Source organism: Battus philenor, unplaced genomic scaffold (assembly GCF_028537555.1).
Source record: "Battus philenor isolate CCGP_79_NKW_IND1 unplaced genomic scaffold, ilBatPhil1.0.hap1 SCAF_20, whole genome shotgun sequence".
Classification (NCBI taxonomy): Eukaryota; Metazoa; Arthropoda; class Insecta; order Lepidoptera; family Papilionidae; genus Battus; species Battus philenor.
Genome location: NW_027181683.1, coordinates 11,501,127 through 11,521,411, shown reverse-complemented (window position 1 = coordinate 11,521,411; position 20,285 = coordinate 11,501,127).

Here is a 20,285-nt window from a genome sequence, read left to right as displayed (position 1 = left end):
GGGGTATGACATACAAAAGGTTGAATACTGCTATAAACTATCTTATAATTAATTTAAGAAGTTCAAGTCATTTCTAAGTGATAATAAACCTTGAAAATTATTTACTCTATCTGTAAATATTTATACTGTGTTTATGATATTTCAAAAGTGACCATAAATAAACCTTCTGAGTTTACTGTGGGCTCTTCTCAGATCAGTGTGTTTGGAACTCTCGTAACTTTAAGATTAAGGATAACCTCATAGGGGAATTGAATCTAATTCTGGATTCTTTAAAATTGGTGCCATCTGATATTCTAATTTAACGCATATATGTGGTCACTGTAAATTACCATATAAGTTAAATAATTATTTTATCTGTATCATAAAGAATAACTAAAATGGTTTAAATAATAAATATCAGAATAAGTTCGCTATTAAATTTTTTAACATACATTTATACAAATATATATCATTGTTTGACGCAACTCGTTAATATATTTTAATTTATTTAGATTTAAATAATAATTAACTATTTATAACTACATATAAATAAAAAAATATTTAAAAAAGTATAAAAAATATCCCCTTGAATGTACGATAAAATTTTTGTAACTCTCTTTAAAACATTCGTAATTAATCATGGATCGTTCCAGTTTAAATTATTTATATTTATAGTGAAAGAATTTAATATATATCTTTTTATTAATTATCGATAAGTGTAAAAGAATTTTATAGATATATAATTAATAATAAAAAAATATAACATACCGTAACCTATGCTTGTTCGCACGCGAGATTCACTGACTTGAAACTGAACGCAACTGAATTGCACTAGTGTGCGTTGTGCGTATATATATGCGTGTGTATCATAACAGGGATAAGACTTCAAATATTTATTATAAATATTTTACACCAAAAAAATGTTTCATATATGATTTAAGTATGTCTGTGTTTTTATATATAAAATTTTGTATCATCTTTGGTTGATTTGTTAAGATTATATAGTTTAGTAATTTCAAAATATTTAAAACAATTACTATATATTCGATTTTAGAATAGTAACGTAATTTCTTTAAACAGTAATAAAGATAATTTAGTTGTAAATAGACTACAATACTATCGATAAGTGCAGCGGTAGCCCAGTGACAGAGGACTGAGTTTTGCTACCGTAAGTCGCGTGTTCGATTCCTTGGATCAATTCACAAAGTAATAATTACAATCCTATGTAATTTTCACTTTGTGATTTAATTGTATAGGATTGTCACTGCTCACAAACAAGTTTCTAGAGGATTGGTACCAGCGTGCCCGGCTTACCATAATACCACACTGAGTTCGCCAACTCGCCTGCACCGCATGGTGGTTGTGGTATACCCCTATAGGTATCTTTGGGGGGGGGGCCTGTCCTGCAGTGGATCTGTGAGCTGAAACGAAGATTTATTCGGATGCGGATCCATTGGTTTTAGAAGATATAATAAAATCGTTATTTAAACTACTGCGAACCTCGTAAGACTGTTGTGTATGCTGCTTGCAATCGATCTTATGTGGGAAATCTATGTGGGAAGCCTATATCTAATATTGGGCGTCTTATCTGAAATGATAACAGCAAATGAGCTATACCCTTTTCTATCTTTAATAAGCGAAACTTTTGACCTCTGTCTCGCCTGATGTTAAGCGAAGATTAGGTCTACAATGATACATGTTTAGAAGATACCTATTTACTCTTGTCTTGAAGACTCCTAAGATCTTAATGGCTTGGATTAGAAACAATGAAAGCCGTAGGTTATTCCACTCCTTGTCTGTTCGCACTTTAGCAAAACTCTTAGTGCGGGTGGAAGGAATTTCAACCGTGTTCTGATGTCATGAATTCAAACGCCTTGTTGTGCGATGGGAGAAAGTAGATGGGGAGAGTTAAAAAGTTTTAGCTTTTTTGCAGCTAACATTTATAATGTAATAACATAGACATATAATACATTATCACTTCCTGCAAATTATAACAACGGTCTTTTCTGCTTCAAATTATATCAATTTACTTTAAGCTCAAATGGTCTTTTGCATCTTATACGTGCTTGTGTCTCGAAGGTAATTAATAATTAATTCACTTTAACTATAACTTCTATATCACAGTACATAATGAAAATTATGTCGTATTTTTGTAGTTAAGACAAAAAATTTTAATATTACAACAATAGAAAGTCGTATCCACACTATCTCAACGCGTCTCCCACGATCCCCGACCGCCAAGCGAGGATGAAATTACAATTTTCTTCACCAACGCAAAACGATATTAATTAATGTACGTACAAAATTTCAACTTAAGTTAAATATTAAGGCTATGTGACACAAATAACTTAAACTTGAGGACACGATTCTCTATCTAAAGCATAGAAATTGCCTTAATTTTGTTAACCAGTGATATATTTTCGATGAATATAAAACTTATTCGCTTACAAATGAGCTAAACATTTGTCATGTACAAATCGATCATTCTGAAATACGTTACAATAAAATATTTTCAATTAAAATGCGGGCTAATTACTTCTGGCACCACAAATTCTGTAGGGAGACAGATATGAAAACATAATTAATTTTTAAATATAAGCTATCCGATGTCCACAGCTGGACATAAACCTGTAGATTTCAAATACGATCTTAGTAGCGGCATACTATCAACGTTTTCCGATGAACGAGGTCATTTGTGCCTTGTGGGGCATCCGGTAGTGCTTGCACTTCAGTGATCTCCACTTTGCTCCGGCTTGATATCGAGCTGAAAATGAGTAAGAAAATAAATGAAGAAAGAGTCGCCTCTCTAATGGTTGACAATTAATGTCTACATCTGTCTACATCTCTCAGAATTTGAAAATAGGTAACAAAAATAAATAGTCCGACTACAAGATAAATGGTCAAATAAAAAATTAATATAAAATATAACAAAATAAAAGAAGCAGTAGAAAACCAAATGTAACCAGAAATATAGATGAGGGGAGAGAGGGTGGTGTGTGAAAGAAGTATAGAAATAACTGAATGAAAGAAATTGTGAAGGATGCAAGGGAATACAAAAAGAAACTGTAAAGAAAGAAAGTTGAAAGATTAAAAAAATTATTTTAACTCGAATCGGTAACGTCCCTGGCCCATACAAAGCAGAGAGAACAGCAGCAAAGAAGCCTTCAAAATCAGGAGAAATAAAAAAAAGATTTCCACTCTGGAACATTAAGACCGCAGCGATCATCTGTTCTGCGCGCTATGAAGCCTGATACTACTTCAACATATATATAGCTTAAGAAAATTATAGCTTTGATAAATCTGTCATAAACGAAGTAAATACATAATGCATTAGTACCAAAAATATCATAGCTGTGATAACGGTTTCGCGTTAAGTTTTCGATAAGTGTCGTGGAAAAATATTACATTTGTTGTGTATTGTTTCTGAAGATATCTTCGCTGTTTGCCTGGAGGGCTTTTACAGCTTCGTCGGAACTATGTTCACGTAACGACGGGATCTATGGATATATGTATATAGCGATCAGGTCTATGTGCTTAGCGGTGTTAATAAATAAGAAAAGAACCAATATTTAGCCACTTCCGCACATGCAGTGGTAGTCGTGCAACAAAGTGCACCGCCCGCCAGCCCGCTGATAAATGCGTATGAGGCAAACAATGCGAAGTACATAACTATCACCGTTAAATCACTCAACACGTGTTTCACCCCTCCACTGGGCATCTTCAGGAGTTATGTTACACCGGTTAGTGCTAAACACAGAGTCCAAAGGCACTTACTTAGAATGGACTTCCGCAAAATAACGCCTGATTCCGTTAAATGTGTTAATAAATATTAGAAAAATGTAGATGTACATAAGGTTAGTATTAAAAATAGTATTATTATATCTTTCGCTATGATTCATATCTGTAATTTTTTTTTTCTTTTCAGTCGATAGGCGCCCACTGCAAATCATAAGGCTGTCTCAAAAGATCTAGTATTAGTTGGGTGTTTCTAACCATGCTACGTCTACCGCTTTGTGGTCCCCATTCGAAGTTTTTTTGACCCCAACGCACTGCCACTTCAGATGAGTAATTCTTCGAGCTACGTCGGTGGTGTTAGTGTGGGAGTCGTATATATACTGATGTGATGTCTGAATGAATAATAGGTGTAAGATTTTGTGGGCGAGCGTAGCCGACGGGCGAACTTAGTGTGCCGAATTAGTGCAGCGGGCACATGCACGCACCGGTGACGCGGGCGCAGACCTTTTCTTACTTTTGTTTCTTTTATTTCTTTTGCGCCTTTGTTCTATTGCCCGCTTTCACTCGGTCGCAGAGCACAGTGCGCCCCAGAGTTCCACGAGGAATGCACGTCCTTTTTGCTCGCACTCAAGCGCTAATAAAAATTTGTTCGTGTGTTAAATAAATTGATAAAGTGTTACAAACGTCTTTTAATAAGATACCAAACTCTTTATTAGTTCTCCTACAGTTCTCATTTTTGACACGATCTCCCACCTAAACTTCTAGCAAAGCTCTCTCCAACGTTCTCTTCGTAACCTTGAGCCTTTTTAGTAGCTCTTTTGTAGATAAATATACGATACACATATATGTATTATCTCTGAATTATTATATAATAGATAAATAAAAATTATTAAACAAATTAAAATTTCAAAATATCTTTGTTCGAGTCGGCATTTACATGCGCTTTTGAGTCGTCGATTATTTTAACATTATTAGCAGTAAGTTACCACCGACTCGGAATGGTGATATGATGAAAAGAGCCGACCAGAATCAGTTGCTCTTTTAAAATTCAATTTTCAAATTTTCATGTATATATTATAATCACGTAACTTTACCAACAAGTCAACAACTAAACACTATTTAAAAGTATAATAAGATTTATTTAATAAAATACTTTTAATTTTAGATTTTTAGCTGAGAAACGAAAGGTCTAAGATATCTTGCAGAACCATATTATATATGAGTACACTCAGACCCTTGTAAGACCCCGAGTCTGCTCTATGGTTGCTCTTTATATATAAAAGTCTATAATTGGCATTCATACAAGGTAACTAACATTAATACAAAATAATATTTTTTTTAAATTTACTTAGTAATTTCTTTTCAATAGTTTTTTTGGTTTTACACACACACGCACCCACGCACGCACGCACGCACACACGCACGCGCACACACACAAACATGTATACATATATATGTGTGTGTGTGTATACATATGTATGTATATATATATATACATACATATGTATACACAGTTACTTAGTTTCATCATGATCATCGTTTTAGCCAAAGGAGCTCCACTGATGAACATAAGCCTACCACAGATTTAAAATAGGACTGTACCAGTATTCAGCTTTGTTTGACGACTTTATCAAGGTTGTTTGTCCAGCTTGTGGATGGACGTCTTATGCTGCGCTTATATATAGCCTCCGCCACAGAATTTTATTCTCCCAACTGCCAACCTACGCGCTACGTCGCTTGCTTACTGCCACTTTGACCCGCCAACTCACAATACATATAAGCGTACACTCCATGAAGGATTTGTTACCTTTTTGAAGTTGAAATTTAGTCGTTACGAGTTTATATTTTTTTTTATTTATCATGTATCATTATTCTTTATGTATTTCAAATTATGGCGCATATATAAAACGTCAATATTATTATAAAACGATATATTCAATTTTAAAAACACTTTAAAAAATAGACGTTCCATAACAACGTAATGGAATTTTTAAATGATAATAAAGCTTGAGTATGAATTGCTCTACATATATAAAGATGTTGTGAAAATCATCATAATAAAGTGTTTCTAAAAGTCTGTGTTTGCCGCGGGCTTTTCTCAGATCACAGTGCGTTTAGAACCTTCGTAGCTTAAAGAATGACTCAATTACATGTAAAGGCTTAAAAGCATTTTAATTTATATTAAATTGTGTTTCTCGGACATTCTTGTCATACACATGTCGTTGATGATATAAATAGGTGTATTCTTCTCCAAAACAATTTGATATTTTCTGCTCGACATGAATCATATATAAAGACGCCGTGAATACGTTCAAGTTACTTTTGAAAGTAATTTAAGACATTAAGTTTAAGTAATTCTGTTGTTCACCAAACATACTATCTTATATGTACGCGTAAGTATTGTAATATGTCAAAAAATTATTAGTTCAATAATTGAATATTTTGTTTAATGTTTTACACTTGTAATATAATGGGATGAAATTATTTTACAATGACAGGATAATGGGTGTAAAGTAAGCTGATATATATATAGAAATAATAAAAACATTAAACCACTGGGTGAATCACTAGGTGACGATATAGTTCGTAGAAAGGCACTAGATGCAGACAGCGGAGGACGAATAATCGTGGCCATTTATTTAGTGGGGAGGGGACTATACCTTGCAGAGGGCATCTATTATGTGAAAAGAAAAAGAAGAAATTGTAAAATGATTCCATGATCTATTTATTCAGGTAACCCTTTTGTAATTTGCATTATCTCAGACTTAGTCTCATATACATTCTCTGCGTAAACCCAATGTGGTAAAAAATAATTACTAACCAGATGCATAAATGTTATACCAAAATTAATTAATTAAATAAACATATGCTATATATACGTACTAAAATAATTAGCATAGTACTTAATATATTATTACTTATGAACATATATTTAAAACAAGTACATAATATACGCATAAAGTACACATATATATACATATACAATTCAGTTTGGCCATGTATACAATTAATGTTAAAAATAAACTAAACATTACTTTTGAATTTGGAATCTATCATCTTTAAATAATTGTTCGTAATGTTTTTTTTTATTTACGATATTAAAATGAAGTGTGGCGATAAAGAGAAGCAAACCCCTGTGATTACATTACATACACATTACATACTTTACAAAGTAGGTATGGCGCCAAAGTAAATTTTTATATTCCTCCATAGGCTCTATTTATTGGTACAATTAAACCTTCTCTTTTTGACAGAAAAAGACCTGGCCGTTTACGTAGTGTTCGTACTAAAAAGGCGATCAAAGTAGTAAGAGAAATAATTCGAAGAAATCCTATACGAAAGCAAAAGTTTTTATCTCGTAGATGAAGATAGCGCCTAAAACCATGTCGCGTATTTTAAAAGATGACTTAGTACTGGCAGGCTGTAAGAGACGCACTGGTCATTTCTTAATATTTTAAAAATAAACTATTCTTTTTTTTTAATATTAGGTAATGGTTAATAATGATAAATAAAGTATAATAATAAAAGTAAAGAAATAATATGTAAAAGATGGTCAAATTAAAACAACTACTTAAGCGATACGCAAGAGAAAGTCACAGAAAAATTTCGTTTACAGATTAGCACATAATTCGTTATTGAAGATAGTTACGTCGATTCTTCCCCTCGTTATTATTTAAACATTAAACGGTTTCCTGACTGTCTAATTCAAAATTAGAACGATTAGCACAGGAAAAAGAGAATGAACGAAGTCAGTTAGACAAGGCTGAAAAAAAAAGTCAAACCAAAAAGTGTTTACACAATTTTAACAGACAACTAACTCGCTCGTAATTTATTCAAACTGTTTTATTTGTAGTTAAAAAGCGGTGTAAATTTTTTGCAGCCCAGCTTAGCCTTTCTAAAACTCTTACGTATGTAACATATATAATTTAATAAAAGCGAAAGGGTTAAACTCATATCGAGTCCACTTTCAAATTGCCATCCTGTAGGCTACACGTTTGTATACAGTGTCAAGGTTACAAAGCGCAATCCACAAGTCGATTAAATTTAAAAACATTTTGATTACTATCACCTCTGGTGACCTTTGCAGAGATCATTTTATACCAAAATATAGAACGATTCACACATGTATTTACACGCATACTAAAACAACATCCCTTTAGGCCGATGGCACGGATAGATATATGACGTCAGCGGATACAAGCCCAAACTGTAACAATAGCGTGAATTAATTAAAGCCTTTTTTTATTCTATCTAAAATGAACAAGAGTCCAGTGTTTTTGTATAGCCACAAAAGTGATCAACGGCAGAAGCGTACACATAATAAAATATGATCTTAATTCTAAAGTTGAGTTGAGTGAGTAAAGTTTAAGTTTATTTCAAAGCCATGAGGTCGCTGCACCATGTGCACAGGTTACGAAGCAAAACATACCAAAGATCAGTAAAGATGACATAACATTTGCAACAAACTATTCTATCTTCTAGAATGAGATGGAAAGTCACCTACATGGAAGAATCCCGTAATGATAAACACGTAGTTTTTAAAATTTCTTAACATTTAATAATCGCTTTCATATTAATTAAGCATGCTTATTCTTCTTTTCAGCCGAAGGTCCCCCTCCAGTGACCTCCAGTGACTTTTACTATGTCGTCGGTCTACCTAATATTGGAGGTTTCTAATCACGCCACTTCTACCGGTTTTTTTTTATGGTTCCCGCTGTTGGGGACCTCTCGTTCCCCTATCTCGTGTGGGACAGGGACTTTTTAATTCTAGTAATTTATTCATATTTTTTATTATTATCATTCTTCTCTTTCATGTATCATCTTATCTGTCGTACTGTTTCTTTCATTCTACAATTTTCCCAGTCTTTCTCTTTCATTCCATTAGCCATACATCCATCCTCAACCACTACATTCTAGGTTTCCATACTATTTTATTTTGCAACATTATTTATTGTTCAAATATTTAACACGTATTTTCTTTGTAATTATCATCTTATATTATACTATTTATTGAACTATTTTTGGTACTACTATATTCCTTTTATTTCTATATTTTAGTGTTTGTTTTATTTTTACCAATTGCATTTATTACCAGCTTCCTGCAGTAGCTGAGGAAGCATTCTCTCTCCCACTTCTACCGGTTCGTGGTTGCCACTTGAAAACCTTGCAGCTCCAACGGCCATCGGTTGCACGAGTGATGTGCTCCACCCACTGCCTTTTCAGACGATCAATTTTTCGAGCTACATATGGTCTTCATTCTTTTGCGGATCTCCTCATATCAGATTCGATGTCGCAGATAAACTTCGAGCAAATTAACAATGTCTTATATAAGCATTACATAATAATTAATAATAAAATTTCCAGTTGTGACTTATGAAAACGGTGTGATCAGGAATGAGCATAAAAAATAACAAAAGTAATCAACATAAGCCAGCAAAATGACAACTTGGAGTAACCGTGACCAAGCCACATAGCGCGAAGAACAGATGCCCAAGGGTGCCTCACGTTTCTATAATGGAAGTCACAGACCAGGAAGCGTAGAGAAGGATGTCCACCTACATGAACAGCGAGCTTATTAAGTCGCCCCGTGTGCAGCGTGAGAACAGATCTGGAAATATGTTAGAATTAAGAGTCAAAATAGACAGTGGCAGTATCGTCTCCCTGATTAGGGACGTAGTACCCTGCACCACTTCCTTGCAATATGCAAAAATTATAATGAAGAGGGTGATAAAAATATATAAAATTTAGCGTCGGGCAAAGATATATAAACATGACATATTTAAAAATAATAATTGTAAATATATGCTTTTGGCAAATCTAATGGCAATTTATAGAGCGATCAAATACGTAGTCGGTCCATCTCGTGGAGGACCCAGGTCGCGTCTACCAGCCACTTGATCAGTGATCGCCACTTGAGAACCTTTTGTCTCCACTGCTACTTCAGATGAACACAAAAAATTTAATGTTTTTTATAAGTAACCGTTTATTATTAAAACAATTAAATTTAAAAGTTATCATTAAAAGATGCTCCGTAATTCCTTTTATTTATTTTATTCTATTCGATTGCGATGGTACAACACGGAATAAAATTTAAAACAACCAAAAACTAGAAACGGTGGCAAATGTTTTATACTAAAAGCGATCATCTTTCTAAATAAGTTATGTACATGTTAATTTGCCTTTTAAACTAATACAGTGGAATGTTAACCACGTTTGGTTTTAAGACAGAATAGTTGGAACTTTATCTCTACTTGTTTATTATTTAGATGTTTATGTCAATTAAGTATATACAGATAATATGTGATGAGGTAAGAAAGGGCTTTGTTCTATGTGTAATATTGAGTGTATTCGCATTCTCGAAATCGCGATTGAGGTCAGATGGCATCTGATTGTGGCACTTTCGTCCCCGCAAGGTCACAGTAAGAGACACCGCTGGTTAATTTTTATCGTGTTTCAGTTCCCACAACAAATTTGCTTGCGACGCTGGGCATCTTACTTCGGTCAACACGTTTTGATACTTGAAAATATTTTCATGACTTTTTATGAATAATATAATAAACATTTACGAATCTACTTTATATATTTAAATAACAAATGTAAAAACAACATGACATAGTAAAAAAAAATATACGTATAAGTAATTTTGATCCACGAAAGAGCAGTGTTTCCCGACGCGAGGCCCACGCCCCACAAAGGGAGGCAATTTGATTATTAACATTTTAACCCTTTTGCTCTAATATAAAATTATACGTGTTGCAAAGACGGGAGTAAGAATTTTAGAAAGGCTAAGGTGGAACATGGCACATAAAAGGTTAAAAACTACTGTTACGGAGTATAGCCCAAAACAGGGATGAGCAACATGCGGCCTGTAAAACTTGTTAATGGGGCCCGCCTAACATTTTGAAAATTTAATGTTTCTCCATTGACTTTCTCCCATCAATATATTACTGTATTATTTTATTAATTTGTTATAATATAGAATGATGAATATAGATGTACTACACATAATAAAAAAAAAAAAACGGTTTGTGACAAGTTACTCGTACAGTGAATTGTTCAAACATGCAATACGAACGCTACGCATCTCCAGGATTTTTGGTATTCAATTCCTAGATGAAAACTTTACTTTTTTCTATCTTCTTTTTTATATTCTAATGTTTTTTTTTAAACAACGTTTAGTAGATAATTTTAAAATCTAAACGGGCCCGCTTATTAAAAAGGTTGCTCACCCCTGGCCTAAAACAAGGTTTTCGGTCAAATGTTATTTTATCAAAGGTTTTTCGTTTTATTTTTGCAAATAAAACCAAAATGATTTTTAAGTGCATATAATTACTGTATTGAAAAGTATATACATAATGAACAATGTCCTCTACCTGAAATTATAATGACGATTATGAAACAATGTACAGATAGAATTAAGGATAAATATTTAAAATGGCAGGTCATGAATAACAGCTTTTCGACATATATTTATACACATAAATATATAAGTATAACAACCAAAGGTAAATAACTCTTAAATTGATTTGCATCTATAATCCCAAGCTTGTAGTTATTTAGGATTTTTAATATATATTTATTGAAAACATACATACGTTTACAAGTATGTGGCTTTTCTTATGTAAATAATATATACAATATAAGCAAATTAGACTTTATAAACCAACTTAATGTTTTTAATATTACATTTTTTATTAAAATAAACAAGTATCAAGAACATTTAGTCACTGTATAACGATGTTACAAATAAGTTACATCAGACCACCAAGCACGACCATCTCTTGTTGCTCCACAACTGACCATTCTCGCATCATAAACTAACACTATGTTTTGATCTCATGTATAATTTGCTCTTTTGATACCATGTATAATTTGATGTTTAGATGCCATGTATAATTTGTAATAATATTACGTCGCAAATGACCGCGTTGAACACTTCGTTGAAAAGTGAACTTCAATTATATTAATTATAAGATGTACAGATGTCATGGGAGCAAATAATATAATTATTTAATTATAATTGACATTTTCTTTAATAATTCGGTAATATTAACAAATTCTTCATGGGTGTAGATCAGAGTTCCCCAAACTTTTTTGTGTCGTAGACTCCTTGCCATGTTTTTCCGTGTTGGATAGACCCCCTACTTACTTGATATTGATTTCCTGTAAATTTCTAACTGTAGTTAAGTTTAGTGTTAAAATTTTAAAGTAGAAACACATGTCAATTTAATAATCCTACAACTTACTCAATTTTATAAACATAAACAATATTTTTTTTACTTCATAGGTACTTTTATAAATAATGTAAATGTTTTGATATTATAAGATAGTAAGTAAATAGGTAAATAGGTACAGTGTATGTGTTGAGATCCACTATCGTGAACATGAATATGTATTGTTGAACTTTAACAAAATAAGTGTTGTTTTGGAGTTTCTTCGTGCTTCTTTTTTTCTTACGAGAAACACCAGAGTACAGTCAAATTTAAAATAAATTAAAAAGAAATAAGTGAACGATCGATAATCTGTTAATAGTTCCAAAGTTAAATAAATGAATTTTATCTTTATCGTGACTCCTTGAGCTACTGCGAGTTTGCGAACATATGACATAAATATACGAAATCGAATACTTCTTTAGATAGATTGAAACAATAACTCTTATTGTATTTTGAATTATCTATTCCAGATGTGTCAAACTAGCGGGCCGTATGAAATTTTATAATGTAATATAAATATCAACAATTATTACAACCAAGAAGTGAGTCAAAAAATATCGATTTTAATTTAGTTAAAATCATTTTAGCAGCCTAGATTAAATTGATAATTAAATATACGTTCAACAATAACTCTTTTAAAATAAGGAAAGACTAAAATATGAAGAATGGAAACACATTAGTCCATGAAAACGTCATGTTGGTCAAGAATGATCCGGTGGAGCTCTTGATGACCACATAAACACTTGACAATTGTTCAATTCATAAAAATATTAGCCACGTTATGAAAAACAAAATTGTAAAGGCTTATTGTTTAGGGCATGGTTGCACAGACTTATTAAGACTAGAGGTCACTCGGGCAAATCATGAACTGATGGCGGGCCGGCTGCCAAAAGTATAGGTAATTAAATTTTTTGGGTTTTATTCTGGAATAGAATTCAATATTTTTCGAATGTACGAGAGTGTTATTTTTGCTGTCGGCGAGCCACCAGTATTCGACCGGCGAGCCTGCTGGCCGTGGTCTGTGCATCCATGGTTTAGGGCGAACTAAGGATCCAAGAAGCATTTTTTATTTTCCTCGCAATTTTTTTTACTTCATAAAAACTTTCCATGTGTTAACGAATATGCGATCATTATCTATCGTTTAACATAGCTACACATTTGGCAACTGATTTTTATTTCTATACAGGATGATTATTATATATATATATATATATATATATATATATATATATATAAAAATATATATTTATATATATATATATATATAATATAAGTGTATGTGTGTGTGTATATATATATATACATATGTATAATCATTTTCTTATAAAAATTAGACCTATTTCTATTTTTAAGTAAGAATAGATTTCCGTAAATAATTTTCATTTTCGATATCAAATCGAGCTCGGTTTTTTAAACAGTCGGTAACCTCTGACTCAAATATACACAAAACTACAATACCGCAAGCGGTTTTACTGTTTTTGGTTCACGGACGTTTTGTGAATGTGGCCCGTATTATTGACACTGTGGGACACATCGAATTGTTTTGATTTAAATTAATATCAACGCGTTAGTTCATCAATTTAAAGGTATCTAGTAAGTCTTGTTCTCAAGCCTCCTTACGTATTTACTTAGAAAATCCTTTTACTCGTAACTTGGACGATGTCCCATAAATCAACGTCAATCCGAAATAGAATTATGGGACAATTTTACGGAACATAACAAATTGTTTTGAGTTAGAATAAATATCAACCGCTTTAGTTCATCAATTCAAAGGTATTCATCAATTCAATACCTGTCTGCAGAGCTTCTTTAAGTAATATAAAAAAGTGTTAGTACATAATGTAAGAAAAATATGAAAATGGTGCTAGCTAAAACTGATAAAAATAAAAATAAAACACTAATCTAAATATTGATGTAAATAAATTTAATAAAAAGGATCAATTCTGTAATATCAAATTTTCACTGTAATTCAAACTGTGATCTAACATCGAAGATGAGGGAAGAAATGCTGTGAAAGGCAGAAGATATATAAGCGATGGAAAGATAGATATTTTGAAAGACAAAAGGAAAGCACTAAATTTTTTGAAGAATAGAAGAATAATGAGGAATAAAGAAATTATTTACCTGAATATGTAACGTCACTACCGCACACACGGCAGGAGGAACAAGAGGTCCCCAAAAACAAAGGCCATTAAAAAGAAACATAAGACGAGATTGTCCTATAAATCAACGTCAGCCCGGAAAAGATTTATAGGGCATTATCGTAGGACATATCAAATCGTTTTGCGTTAAAATATATATCAAGTTTAGTTCTTCAATTCAAAAGAAATAAGTCCTGTTTGTATAGCCTTTTTAAGTATGTTCTAAGACGAATTTAAATCGTAAATAACTTGTATAGGTTTTCCCGTTAACATACTTCAAATAGAAATAGAAATATAAGACAGGTAGTAACAATTTTCAGTACGTTATTTAAAAAGATGACATTTTTCTTTTAAAAATCTAATCAATTCGAATGCAGTATGATTTTTAATTTCAGTTATAGTAACGTAATTAACGTAATATAAAATTGAAAAAGAATGAGAAAATAAAAAATCTTAAAATTCATAGTTATAAAAAGAACATTAAATTTTTTAAAAAAATTGTCGAACATCACAATTTAATTTCAAATAAAGAATTCAATTTAACTAGTGTATTACGACTGAAATATCTCAATATTCAAACGAATTCGGTTGGTGTACATTTACAAAGATCTATACCCAGCCTTCTTCGCGTGGTCCACTCTAAATTTCGTACGTGTCATTATATTATTATATTAGAGACTTTTTGTAAAATAAAAGTAGTCTAAGTTGCTCCGTATTACATCAGTTACATGACAATATAAGTTCAGTCATAATCGGTCCAACCATTTCTAAGATTAGCCGGAACAAACAGACATGCAAAAACTAAAAAAAAAATAATGTTTTATATGTACACTATATATATTCATATGCATGTTGTAAAAAGCGATTATATTGATATTATACACGGTTTCTTAGCTTAAAATTAAATGTGTATTACTCGATCGAAATTGGACTTTGTTTATTCATCATTTATGTAATTCATATTATAATGTATACATTAAAAATCATTTACAAGTGCAAGTGTTGAGTTTATGGCCGGCCTTTCTTAACAGATCAGCGTTTTGAGCCGATTGTAGCTTACCACTATTATTGTTAAAATAATCGACGGTTCAAAAACAAATGTAGATAAATGTTCACTTAAATAAAGATGTTTTGTATTTGAATCTAAAACTAGTGGTTTAGAGCGGTAAGTGTAGTGCCGTGATATTTTAACTGGACTACAGGAAACGTCTTAAACGCCATGACATCCAGAGACTAGACACTCGATGGTGAACTAGGAGTGTCTCCCGTTGGAGAGACCCCTTCCAAAACTATAACCTCTCAACAAATCGGCTTATAGTCCTGGGACTGATCGCAGATGAAATAAGGAACACAAAAAAAAAAACTTCACCGGCTTTGTGTGTCGGTTTGTGACTTGGTCGTCAATTTAGATCATAGAAGCCTTTTGCAAGGATGGGCCTTCTCGAAAGATCTATCTATGGGGGATATACCATAATCGCTACGCTCGGCAGGCGGGTTGGCCATCGCAGTATAGTATTATATACACAGGATTTTGCTACCCTTCCTCGGGAAACTTATTTGTGATTAGTGGCAATCCTTCATAATTGATGCACAGATCGTGAATTATATAAAACTGTATACCCGGAATCAAACCTGCGTCATACGATTGTAAGTCTCAGTCCTTTCCGTTATCATTCCTATCTTTCGCTCGTGGGGTGGCGAGTAGGTTGAAAGAAATAAAACTGTATAGAATAAGGTACTTAATAAACTCTGCACAAAATAAATTGTTAACTAATAATAAGAAATAGAAAAAGAAAAATGTAATAAAGAATTAAGAAAGTAAAATAAATGTAAGATAAAATTAAAGAATAAAAATAAATTAAATGTACCTAGCCACCTTAGAGTAATAAGATGATGGAAGAGAGGCGAGGAAAGAAAGAAGGTATAAAAGAGCAAAACGAAAGATATTGCGAAAGACAAAAGTAAAGAATGAAAGATAACTGTGTCGCGTAAAAGAGAGTGATAAATAAAGAAAAGACTGAAAAAAAAATTATTATAAAGTCCCTGATCCGAAAAAGTTAGGGGTACGAGAGGCCCCTAACAGCGAAGGCCATTAAAAAAAAAGTCCTTTCCGCTATCACTACTCCACTGCTATTGTCACTGGGTACCTTACTGAACGCTGCACTTCAGTACGGTTTAGGCTGTAATTCAGTACGTAGCCGAGTAAATGTTCTTAATATTGGTATTTTTAATATTTTTATTCCTTTTTTAACTTTAAACCTATTACCTTGAATTAACTTGTCGGCAGGGGCACACATGTTGGCATTTGAGCGACAACCTATGCAGGTTCAAGTGCTATAGTACGAAATAAAGATTAATATATAAACTGCATTAAAGTTTTATGTATGTTTAAATTGTACGAGTAAATCGACGCTTAATTAGCCCAAGAAAAAAAATTATTACTGCAAAGTTGTTGATATGAATTATTGCCGTAAAATTTTACCAGGCGCTTTACTTTATATTATTACCATCGTTTCAGTGGTCAGACGTCAAATCAAATTAAAAGGCCAAGATTAATTTTATTTGAGCAGACATAACTATCTGTGCTTTTGAATTGTCTAAATTGTTAATACCGAAATACTATACTCCTTTGACCAAACACCCAGGAAACCCAATTGGCATTTTAAAAGTCTAACACTAAATCGCTATTCATACATGAATTTAAATGTAAGTTGACCACAGCTGGACATTGGCAAACCCCAGAGATGTCCCACAGAACTGATAAGAAACGGTGTATATTTTAAATTATTTGATAACAATAACTAGGGACTTAATGAAGCATGTATTTTTTTATGTTACTGGTGCATCGATGAGCTATGTTGGACTTACACTTACTTAAACATTAACAAATTTCTTCAATCATGGTTGTATGTACTCTGTGCATATTTTCACACATCCGATGTCTTGGCAGTGTCGGCTTCTCTCCGTATGTCAGAGGAAGAAGCCTCTCTTTCTCCTCCCAAAGGTAGGCGCTCTAGAATCTGAGGCAGAAAAACACAGTCTTAGGCACTAATCGGTATAACATAACTCCTGAAGATGCCCCGTGGAGGGGCTAAACACGTGTCGAGTGAATTACCTGTGGGAGTTGTGTAATTCGCATTGTTTGCCGCATACGCATTTTTCAGCGGGCTGGCGGGAGGTGCACTTTGTTGCACGACTACCACTGCATGTGCGGAAGTGGCTAAATATTGGTCCTTTTCTTACTTAGGATGGACTTCCGCAAGGTAACGCCTGATTCCATTAAATATTCTAGAATCTAGTATAACTTACTCGGCACCTTCACTTATATGTATTATATATATAAACAATTCTTTACAATAGTTCTAACAATAAATTTTATGCAGCTGTGACATTTTAAACAATGATTGCAATGGCGTCAATGACTACAGTGAAGTCAACAATAAGAATAAAGTGATGATGATGATGCAAGGAAGATTCGTAAATAAAAGTTTGGGATACGATATGAGGAATGATGTAGGAGAAAAATCAACATTTTTTTTGAAAAACGAAAAATATTTAATTATTACAAGTAATCAAAGACTCTTTTTTAACTCTTTTAGGGTCTCCTTTTTTGAAGGCCTCGTTCCTTTATCTTAATAGATAATAAGGGATTTGGCTTACGAAGTATTTACTTCATTATTTTGTTCTTCGTTTATCTTCTATTCTTCACAATATCTTTCACTCTATATATAATTTATTTACATTCTGTTCATATATCGGCTTCTATCCGTCGCCATTTGTCACAATACTACATTTTTATTTTTAATTATTTACATTTTATTTATTTTTATAATGAGATTTGTTTGTCTTAGCTTTTAATGAATGTTTTAGTATTACTTTATAACAATTTCTCGACCTTAGATTTGGTTTATAGTTATGACTTTCTATATGATCTCTTCACAAAATTATAAGAACTTGTGGCGGCATCTTACATCTCCTATCAGTGAGACGATGATGTCACTCTCTTTCTTCCTTCCCAGCTTGATCTCTATATCTGTTCGGATAGCACTGAATATGGCATAGCAGGTACATATTGGTTGTAGACCGTTTTAACGCCCTAAGGCAGAGTTCTTCAAACTTTTTTGTGTCGTAGACCCCTTGCCATGTTTTTCCGTGTTAAACCTCCTACTTACCTGATATTAATTTCCTGTAAATTTCTAACTGTAGTGAAGTTTAGTGTTCAAATCTTAAAGTAAAAACACATGTTAATTTATACATTTATTAATTGAATTTAAATTAAAATCGGCTGGGCTCTCATTAGTCCAGTCTGTGGACCCCCATTTTCATTTCATGGACCCCCAAATTTTTTTTCGCTGACGTAGACCCCTTGCAGGTTGTCATAGACCCCTAGAGGTTGATATAGACTACTTTGGGAATCACTGCCCTAAAGGATATTCTACGAGGTGATGTTTCATAATTTCTCGAACACTGCATTTGGATTTGAAGGTTGACCTAACATTGGTGGTAGGTATATCTTAGAAACATAATAATATAATAAAAAATTGGTTGATGACAAAATTACTTCGGAGTTATTGAATAAATAAAAACAGCTGTGGTGTTAGATAACAACCCCGAACCCACTGAACCATGTTTATATCATGGGGAAAACCCATAGAGTGAACTTCCTAAGCAAGCAACGGGTGTCGAACCCCGGACTTTGACGCACTGAACCAAACCGAATGCTCCGTGAACCGATACGCCGGCCATCCGACCGTGGACTCTACCGGTGTGTTTCATCTTGCAATATGCTCTACTTTATTATCATTTTGCTGGAATATAAATAACTTACCATCATAACATTCATTAAAATATCTCCTTTTATTTAATGATTAACTCCTGAAATAATGCCTGGAATTATATGCGTTCTAGTGGAAAATAAAGTATTAAATTTACTGATAATTTTAGTGTCAAAGGAATAACTATTTAGTTCCTTGCCGGGTTCTTCTGAACAGAAATAACAATCGAAATTTTACTAGTCTATATAAAAATACATATTTAAATTTAAGTTGTATCAATTTCTTGACATTTCGAAAGTGTTTAGAATAAACTTATTCTAAGGAATAAGTATTTGTTTCATTGACTGGATACTTTTTGAAGAAAATATAAAATTATTTTAAATGATTTATTTTTGTAATCCAATAATTACTTATTTACAGGTTTTCAGGAGGGAGACAGATTAACTCTTGTAATAGAAGACGTGATCGGTAAGATAATAAACATTCTCCAGCCAAGAAAGGTTTCCAGGCCGAACGGCATCACCAATAAGGTGCGAAAGACCTTGTCCGGCCTAGTAATTGGTTTAGTGCATGTAGCAAAATGCTTATATGTAGATTTCTTACTCGCCAACTGCTCTTCTCCAAAGGAGTGGAAAGAAATATATTTTATAAACTCTCGAAACCCACACATCTGCCTTTCAGCTATAGTCCCAGTAGCCTCCTCAGCACTTTACCCGACTGAAGAACTTCGTTTTAGACCACAACAGACCAAGCACAGCGTCCACTCACACGGTGATCTTGTTACAATCATCGAAATACGGTGCTATTGTAAATATATGGAGTAAGCTGTACAGTGGAAGAAGATGATGATGATTATGATGACCGATGATGAACTTACCAAATAAATTTTAATTTTCGTATACCGAATTACTTTAGCAATGTATTATTATTTAACAATACTATTCCATTTATATGAAACGTTTTGCTATTATCTTTTTTTTTGTGTGTGTGTATTTTTAATACATTTCTGACAGTTTGATAATCTTAACGAGGTACGATCACATAAATATATATTTTTAATAATAACGAAATAAGTCAGTAATTATTGACGAAAAAGTAATGTTAATATAGAAATAAAATGTGACAATGTATTTAAAATTTAAGGTCTATAATTAAACGCGATTGTTAATAATGTTACAAAATAATTATAACCTTTAATTATGATTAATCAAACAAATATTGAGTAGAGCATCCTTCCGCGCGGATGCCGTTTCGGAGCTACACAATATCCGTACGTGTAGCGATCTGCACACACACATACACGTGGCCAACAGGTGTGCACACACTTGCATGTAATATATACAGGACGCTACAAAAGTATTCTCAATATATATTTTTAATGACAAACAAAATGCAATTGACATATTAATTTCAAGTAATTTTTTTTTAAAGTTATTAAGTTG